This window comes from Scardinius erythrophthalmus (assembly GCF_964197995.2).
Source record: "Scardinius erythrophthalmus genome assembly, chromosome: 19".
Classification (NCBI taxonomy): Eukaryota; Metazoa; Chordata; class Actinopteri; order Cypriniformes; family Leuciscidae; genus Scardinius; species Scardinius erythrophthalmus.
In genome coordinates, this window is record NC_138239.1 from 462814 (window position 1) to 472500 (window position 9687).

Here is a 9687-nt window from a genome sequence, read left to right on the forward strand (position 1 = left end):
TTCACTGTTATGGTGTTTTCTTTTTGTCTTCCCAAGTTTGGCATTTAATGCAGCGTTTTGGAAGATATGGGTAATGTCTTTTGTTGCTTTGTTAGCGCCTTCAGATGTATTTTGATAGTGGACTATGTTGAATGTGTTTATTACATGTTTTATTTCATTTGAGTTCAAAGTGTGTATAAATTGTTCATTACTGTTTGGAGCCCATTTGTATGCCTGATTTAGATTGTACAGTTTACTGAGCGGTTTCTTAGTAGTAGCTCTGTTTTTTTTTTCAAATATATATTTATTTGGCTGTGATCTGAGAGGGTGGTTTGTGCTCGTACAGTGAAAGCACTGAATGAGGAGGGGTCCATGTCTGAAATGGCATAGTCAACTACACTTTTACCAAGAGCTGAACAGTAGGTAAAGCGTCCCAGACTGTCTCCTCTGAACCTCCCATTTAATATATACAGGCCTGAGGTTCTACAGAGATGCACTAACTCCTTGCCATTTCTATTTATTGTTTTGTCAAGGTTGTTCCTCATGACTGTGGTTATGGGGCTCAAAAGTGACTGGTTAAAAACATGCTTATCTTCTGTGTGGTCTATAAAGTCAGATTCTGAGCCTGTTCGTGCGTTGAAGTCCCCACACAGAAGTATTTTGCCTTGGGCTTGAAACTGACAAATCTGTCTGTAGAGAGCTGTAGAAGTCTTCGTCATGATATGGGGACTCTGATGGAGGGATGTATATTGCACACAGATATAAATCTACGTCACAAATGCCCACTTCTTTATTAATTTTCAACCAAATGTGGTTTTTGTTTTGTTTGACCGTGCTGATGTGATTGGTGAGATCAGCTTTAAGCCAGATTAAAATTCCCCCGGAGTCTCTGCCACGGTGTACTGTGCTCAGTTTAACTGAAGGAACTGTAATTTCACTGTAACCTGAGGGACATTGGGTGATTGTATCAGATCGACACCACGTTTCTAACAGAATTAAAATATCAACATCATTTACGTTATTAAAAAAATCAGATTCTGTGGTCTTAAGACCAAATGTACTAGAGTACAGACCCTGAATGTTCCAAAAGCTTATTTTTAAAGATTTCATTTTTGAGAGAAATACAGAAATTCAACTAAAAACAAAAAAGGGCTAACCTGCTGTAACCAATTACTCTGTGTATGTGCGTGTATGTGTTTGTCTGTGTGTGTGTGTGTGTGTGTGTGCGCCATCTATGGTATCCCTGTACCTCATGTTTGTAGTAATCTGTTACACAGGGTGTGGAGCATCTCTTTGATTGCCCCAAGTTCAGATATCGGTGTATTTGATTGCAGAGGGGGAGTATTGTTCATCATAGATGAGTAGGTCGTCTGTTGGTGATGATGAGGGGCTGTTCTGTGTCTTGGTGGGGCATGAGGGTTGGATATAGTATGGGGGCGTGGTGCTGTACGAAGGTGGGATGTAGAGTTCCTCTGATTGTCTTGTTGGTATCTGGGTGGTCTGTAGTTTCTGGGAGCAGCAGTTGGGTGGGTGGGTTGGTTGGGTTTGCGATCAAGGGTAACATCTTTCAACGTTTTGGCAAAAGTTCTTATTCCACTCTTGTTCAGGTGTATCCCGTCATAGAGATCCCATGTTCCAATGTTTGCATGGTGAGCTATGTGGATGTTAGGAAGGGCTGCACAGCTCCTTGAAACTTCCATGTTGACCTCGTGGATGACATGTGGAGGGGTGTCTGTTCTGGGGAGAAGGGTAGAGATAATCACCCTGCTGTCAGGGAATTCCCTGGAAGCCCTCTTAGCCATCTTGGCCATGGCCTCAGCAGTGCCTCGGTGTAGGGTGTGAAGGTCGTTGGTGCCTGTGTGCACCACAATGTACTGGGGCCTCCCCAATGTGTCCTGTCTGAGCAGCTCCATGGCATGGCTTGTGTTTTGGCAGAGTTTGGCTGTGGTGTTGAGGCCAGGGAAAAGGCGTTTGGTGTCCAGGTATTTACCATTTGAGTCCATGAGTAGGACCACCTGTGCTTCTGGCTTGGCTGCTCTGTTAGGGCTGAGCTCTGTGTAATATAGGGGTTGGGTAGCAGGGAGGGCGTCTTTGCCTGGGGGGGAGTCTCTGGGTGTCATGGTTGGAGACCTGGGTAAAGGCTGTGGAAGCTGGGAACTGCTGCTGTTGCTTTGGTACCAAGGGAGAGGGTAGGCCTAGGTGTTGGGACAGCGGCATGTTTGTAGCTGGGAATAGATTCATGGCAGCTCTTCTTCAAGAGTTGCTCCCTCATCTCCTGGAGCTCTTTACTAAAGCTCAGGTCTCTGTTGGTGGCATCCTCCTTTATTTTCAGGGTCTGGGCTCTGAGTGTGGTGTTCTCCTCTTCCAGCTCGAGTATGGTCTGTGTCAGCTGTCTGAGTCTTCTCTGGGTCTCCTTCAGCTCTGTGGTTGTTATTTCACTCTCCCTAATCAGCTCTGCGATGACCTTGTGGTTGTCCTCTTTTAGTTGGTGGAGCTCATGTCTTAGCTGATGGATGGTTTCAGATTCAGCGAGTCTGGCCATAGTAAGCTCCTTAAACTCTGTGAAGTCCAGCTCCAGTAGGGATAGGCCATCTCTCAGTTGTTGAAAGAGCTTGGAGGGAGTTGGAGGGACAGATTCAGATGGACTGGTTTTGAGCTTCAGGTCTGGTTCTGTGACCTCTGGGATCATGGTGCCACCCTCCTCTTCCTGATCTGATCCTGTGTCTCTTCCCATAGTGATGCAACTGGTACTAGGTCGGTCTCTTTCAGCCTCTGCTTTCAGCTTGGGGAAGAGTTCCTCAAAGGAGTTGAGGCTTGCCTCATTTCCCTGTACTAGCACTGTACCTTTTTTAGTGTAATACGTAACAGTGAGTAAAGGGTTGTCTGTGTTAAGGGTTTCGTCCTGACACACAGTTAAGCGGCCTCCGCGACCAATGCCTTCTTTGGCAATGTGTGGGTAACTGTTACAGATGGCCTGTTTCCATTTATCAATGTCATTTGTATGAAAGAGGATATTATTTTTTATCTTTTTGCTGTTGCAAAAAATATAATCGGCAAACAGTTTTTCTGTGTTGGACAGGAGTGTTGCCTCTTTGTGTTTCCTCTTAGCTTTAGCGCTGCTACAGTTAGCAGGGTATTCTACCTCTCTGCTGCATCTGTTATTTTTTAATTCCGTCTCCATGGTAGCACTCTTTGATGGGACAATGATTTTTGAAATTGATCTTAGCTGACTCCAACTGATTCTAACCAATTCCAACTGTCAAATTGGCCAAACTAGCTAAGTTAGCCAAGTTTTTTATTGTCGAAGTCAATAAATCTTCCCTCTTCAATCAAATTTGTTTTACATAGACACAATGGGGTATCTGTATCTTAGGCTGATTTTCTTTTTCCTTATTGATTTATTGTCCAGCCTATTTTCCTACCTCAGGTTTGTGTCAGGCTAGCAGGGTTGGTTGGTGTGCTCCTTGTTTTCTTTCAGGCTTAGATGTGCTGGAGATCTTCTCTTTTTGGTGGTAAGACAGATATTTTGTTGTAGTCTGTCTGTCTTTTTTCGATGTCTGTATCTACTTTGTTGCTATTTGCAGGTTATTGATTTCCTTGGTTTCGTTTTCTTCATCCAGAAGTTGATTTCAAATGTTAAATTTTCAGGAGCTCATCTTGGAATCAGCTTTCTCTCTCTTTTGTAGTGAATATGTTGCAGAAGGTCTTAATTTATATAATTTTATAAAATTTTATAAAAACTGATTGCCTGTCCTGCTCTAAAACAACATTTAAAAGCAAAGAAATCAGGAGCTCATTTTTATGCTGCTGCTGCTGCTTACTCTCAGTAAGTACTCTCTCTTGTCTCTGTGTGTCAGTCTCTGTGTGTCTGTCTCTGTGTGTGTGTCTCTGTGTGTGTGTCTCTGTGTGTGTGTCTCTGTGTGTGTGTCTCTGTGTGTGTGTCTCTGTGTGTGTGTCTCTGTGTGTCTGTCTCTGTGTGTCTGTCGTCTCTGTGTGTCTGTCTCTGTGTGTCTGTCTCTGTGTGTCTGTCTCTGTGTGTCTGTCTCTGTGTGTCTGTCTCTGTGTGTCTGTCTCTGTGTGTCTGTCTCTGTGTGTCTCTCTCTGTGTGTGCATACCTGCCAACATGTACGCATTTTTCGTACTCGGCACGCATTTTGACCCATAAGTACGCTTGTACGATTCGCTGCTCTCTAGGTACGCATTTTGTTGCTCCTCGCATTTCGCCGATTTCAGTTTCTATGCAATCTATGACGCTGTTTCTGCCACTGAGCCACAGCGTTTAAGTGGAGTGAAAAGCTTTCGGCCAATCAGAGCGCTGCATGTTAACCCGCCGCCCATCTGCCCCTCCTATTATGCTTCGCGCTCAATTCAATTCAGTGCCTCAAGCAAGCAAGACTAGCCGGATAAGATCATCTATATGGATAAGATACCTAGGCTTTCATGCCATGGCTGAACCGCCACAAAAAAAGGTTCGGAAAACACAAAGATTTTTAGACCGCTATCGTAAGAGATGGCCTTGCCTCCAGATGTCCAGGCTACCTCATCATGCGTTCTGCACCGTCTGCAAGACGGACGTCGACATCAGTCACCAAGGGGCAACAGGTAACAAACACAGTCTCACACACAAATGCTCCCTATCCCAAAACATAATTATATTAAAAATAAAAGGATGATGACTTTGAGTAATAAACGTTCATAGTGTCAATAGATTAACGATAGCTTATCAAACCCGCCATCCTTCTCATTAGTTGGGGAAATTATTTGGCAGTTAGAATAGAAAAGTGGTGGAATGGCTAGAAATCTAGAAGGTTTTAGATATGCCAGGTGCTGATTAACGTAAGATAAACGTAACAGTTAGTTAACTAATTGAATTTATGAACATTAAAAATGACCTTGACATCATAACAGGCAGTCCAGCTGTGACGAGCTCAGTTCAGTTCACGCGTTCATGTAACTTAGGCTAACATGTAAAAGCTGTCGCAAAGAACCGGCAAAAGTAATGATTATAAATAATGTTAAATATAGAAAGGAGAAATTTTAATTGTTTATTAATAAACAAGTGTTTCCTGTATCAGTGTCGTGTCGACTGCAAAGATGATGTTGATGATGCTGTCTCGCGATCTTTGCAGTAGCCTAGTGAACGCGCCAGAGAGAAATGCACATTTCATACAGATAACATAAGCAGAGAGCAGTCTGTTTTCTTTCGTTTTGAATTGTTCTGTTTAAAAGTAGACATGTCTGTGAGTCAAGTAGGCGCTGAGTTTCGGTCAATTTATGAGGCGAGCTCTAGTTCACGCCGGCGCCTCTGTGTCGTTATTATCTCTTGTCCATATTTACTTATTTATTTATTGAATCCAGACAATTGCTCGATGAAACATTGATTAAAATTGATACAAAACGAAATTCATTTTAAAGAAAGGCTTTGTGCTTTCTGTTTGAGGTCTTTGTGAATGTTTTAAAGCAGTTACTAGTGCCGCTTTTCAGAGCGGTCCGTAACGGAGAACTGTCACGCCCCTAACATTGTTTTTTCCTCATAAATGCGAACACGAAAAATAAAATAAAATGAATATTTTGTTTTGTGGAGAACCAACCCTTCTTCCTCCAGTGGGTAGTATTACTTTTGGTTTGCGCAGTGTAATTCAGAAGGCTAAGTGTAACCTGGTCTGACTCTCATCTTTAACACATTACTACTTAGGCCTATTTATTAGCTCACTCCACCTCCTATTGGTTAGATTAACAAAAATATGGGCACAAAATATTGGACAGGATACAAGACAACATTTGTGTAGTTTCAATATGTACATCCATTCATCCACGCCATTCCTCTATACAGTAATAATAATTTATTGTAATCTTTCTAGAAAGTACTAGTGATGAGCCAAACAATGTATTTTAATGTAAATTACATGTATCCTTTGAATGAATTTTGTGTGTGTGTGTGTGTGTGCGCGTGTGTGTGACGTAATTCATAATATTTGTAACAACATGCAGGAATATAATTCCCCCTCTATTTTCAGATTGCAGACGCCATGTGGAAGGAACAAAACACAAGAAATTGGAAAGTGCCATTGCCTCAGTCCCTAAGATCACCACAAAGTTTTTTGGAGATCAAGATCTACGGACCATCAGGGCAGAAACACTTTTCTCCAACTTTATTGCTGAGCACAATGTGCCAATGTCTATAGCTGACCATGCTGGACCATTATTTAAGAAGATGTTTCCAGATAGTCAAATTGCCCAGCAGTACGGCTGTGCCCGAACCAAGACAGCAGCTATATTGAACACACTTTCCTCAAATGATGAACAGGCCATCAGTGACCTTATGTGCCGTTCCCCATTCAGCATTGCAACCGATGGTAGCACAGACATGGATGATGTCAAGCTTTATCCTCTGGTTGTCCGTGTCTATGATCCCAGTGTTGGAAAAATAGTTGTAGTACTCCTGAAAATTGTTGAGTGTAGAGAGTCTACTGGCAAAGGGATATACAATCTCATTGACCAGGAACTAAACAAAAGGAAAATACCATGGGGCAATTGTGTAAGCTTTTCTGCTGACAACGCCTCTGTCATGCAGGGGATAAGAAAAGGCGTCGCAGCATTCATTAAGTCACAGAATCCCCACATTTACATGGTCGGCTGTGCATGCCACCTAATGCATTTAGCTGCGGAAAAAGCTTCAAGAAGTCTATGTATTGACATTGAAGACATGCTCATCTTGATCTACTACTACCTTGACAAGAGTAGCAAGAGGAAAGCTTTGCTGCGTGACCTACAAATGCTGTGCGACACTGATGTCAGGAAGATTTTGACATTATCCTCGACCAGATGGCTGGCTCTTGGCAAATGTCAATCGACTCCTCCAGCAGTGGGAACCTCTGACTCTGTTTTTTGCTGAAGAGGCAGCAGGGAAGAAGGCAGCTAAACCTCTCACATCCTCAGCTCATCCCTCTCTGAAGAGCCCAGCTGCCTCTAAGCCCTCAACTCTCACACCTACCTCGGGTAAGCTTGCTATCTCAAAGACTTTGGCCTCCAGCTTTTTGAAGACTAAAGTCCACCAGAGAAAGTCCAAGACCGGACCAAGCTCCACACAGCAACAGGCAGGGCCTACACCAAAACGGCAGCAGACAAGACCTACAACCAAACAGCTGCCGGCAGGACCAAGCACTCCACGGCAGTCAGCTCAACCACCTAAGGGGTTTGACTTAAACCAATTTGTTTTTAAACAAAAAGAAATGGGCAAAAAACAGAGGGATCTGTCCAAAAAGAAAACAGAAGAAAAGGAAAAGGAGATAGAAAAAACAGAGGTCACAAAACCACAGAAGTTGTATGCTTTCTTGACTGACCCACAGTCCAAGCTGTACGCTCTTTTTTTTTTTTAAAGAGAGCTATACCTTTATTTGAAACTGCAAATCAGAACCTGCAGAAAGAAGAGCCATGTGTGCCCATATTGCTGCAGATATTGGAGCTACAGTTGCAAAAAATGCTTTTGGCATTCTGTAAACCTGACTGTGTTGTGGAAATGATGGAAGAAGTAAAGAGAGGATGCCAACCCACTCTGTACAAATCCAGTGAACACCAGCTACCTGATGATGAGCTGTCATTTGGACATGACACAAAGACATTCATCAAAAGTCAAGCTAACTTTCCTCTTCGAGCTTTCTTCAGGGATGTAAGGAAATATTTCACTGCAGCTGTTGAGTACATGCTCTCTAAATTCCCCTATGGGGATGAATTGCTGCGTCATGCTGCCGTAGCTGATATAAGCAGACGACAAACAGCTAAATTCTCCTCACTGACATACTTCACTGACAGGTTCCCCTGCTTCTTGGGAAATGGTGTTACAGTGGATGAAGTGGAGGAGGAGTTTCGGCTCTTTCAGTCCTCCACCTTGAATGATGGTTTTCTTACCAAACGGACTGATGAAGCTTGGAGAGAATTAGGTGTGATGGAATCAGGAGGAAAGAAACTTTTTGCAAACCTCTCCACAGTTATGCTTGGGGTGTGTGTGATTTTTCACAGCAATGCAGACTGGAAAGGATTTTCAGCTTGGTCACTAAAAACAAAACACAATGTCGTGCTAGCCTGAGCACAGAGATGCTTAGTTCTCTGGTGACAAGAAAAGTCATGATTGCCTCCAAAGGCAGCATTTGTTACAAAGAGACTTTCACTGACGCACTACTTAAAAGTTAAACGATGCAAAAGTTTAAACTATGCATGGAAAATTATAGTTTTTGTTGTTTGATTTTGATATTGATAACTGCTAGTTTTGCACATTTATTTAATGTTTTGATTTATTTATTTACAAAGAATGTCCTCAGTTTACTTTCATTTCTGACAAGATTTTCAGGTGGAAGAAGTTTCCATGGGCTATGCCTCCTGTACAAAATGTTCGGAGTGATTGCAGTAATTGAATAACATTTATGGTCTACTTGTATATGGTTATGGAGTAACTAATAAATCTTAATTGGTGAAAGTATATTATGTGTATAATATGTATTATAGTGTTAGGTATCTCATAGGTTTCTCACAGGTGTGTGTGCAACGGTGGAGCGTACATTGGCGGTGGGCTGTCAGGTTCTTGTGCGCGTGGCGTGGGGGGGGGGTTGTAGTACTCATAAAATTTCTTCAAGGTTGGCAGGTATGTGTGTGTGTCTCTGTGTGTGTGTGTCTGTCTGTCTGTGTGTGTCTGTCTGTGTGTGTCTGTGTGTGACACTGTCACATTAATTTAAGTGTTCCTTTGAAAACAGAAATGCTTATGATTGCTCAGGAGGTATTATATTGGTTCACATAATGTTTATGTATGATGAATGATACTCCTGTGTATTCCTGTGTGATATGCTTAGCTTCCACTGTGTATGTTGGTAAGAGGGGATGTCTCTTTAAGGCTCGGCCGCCCGCACTTACTATGAAGGCGTGCCTAAGCTTATGAATGGAGGGTGAATCAGGAAGGGAGGGGGGGTGTTTGAATTCATGGCGCCAGCAATGTTTGCTGCAGCTATAATATTTAAAGCTTGTTCCTTATGGTTTGATAGCATTTTCAAACGTTACTTTAAGAGACTGCTTTAATGGTGGAGAGAGGTCGGAAAATTATTCAACCACCTGGATTTTTCACTCGTGTACACATCTCTGGCAAACGGATTATTTTCACGGACTAATTTTTTCCTTTTTTGGTGTGTGTGTGGATTACTTTTTTGTCTCGTTCCGATCGAGGATCATTCCCATGGACTAATGGACTGAACGTTTCCCGGTTGGAAAGACGGTAGCGAGCTCATGAGGCAACCCGGACATTTTTTTTTATTTTTTTTTCCTGTACGGGGTGTTTGAAGGTGGTGAGTGCACGGGATAATTGTTTCATTATAATATACAGCGCTCAGCGCGTCATTCAACTGAGCTGTTTTGTGTGTTTTATGTTTATGGTGTTCAGCGCCGTCTGAATATTATTGTTATCTTTTATGCTGTGTGACTTATTCACTATCATACATCTGCTCGTGCTAATTTATATGTTAGAGAAAGCATTGATATAGGTGACAGTATTGAAGCTTTGGTGATATTCGCCATTATTGTATTCATTCCAAAGAATCTCCTTGTGCGTTTATAGTAACACTGCTGTTTTAAAATAATATTTGAGGGCGGATTGTGTCTCTGTGTGTGTGTGTGTGTCTGTCTCTGTGTCTCTGTCTGTGTCTGTCTGTGTGTGTCTGTCTCTGT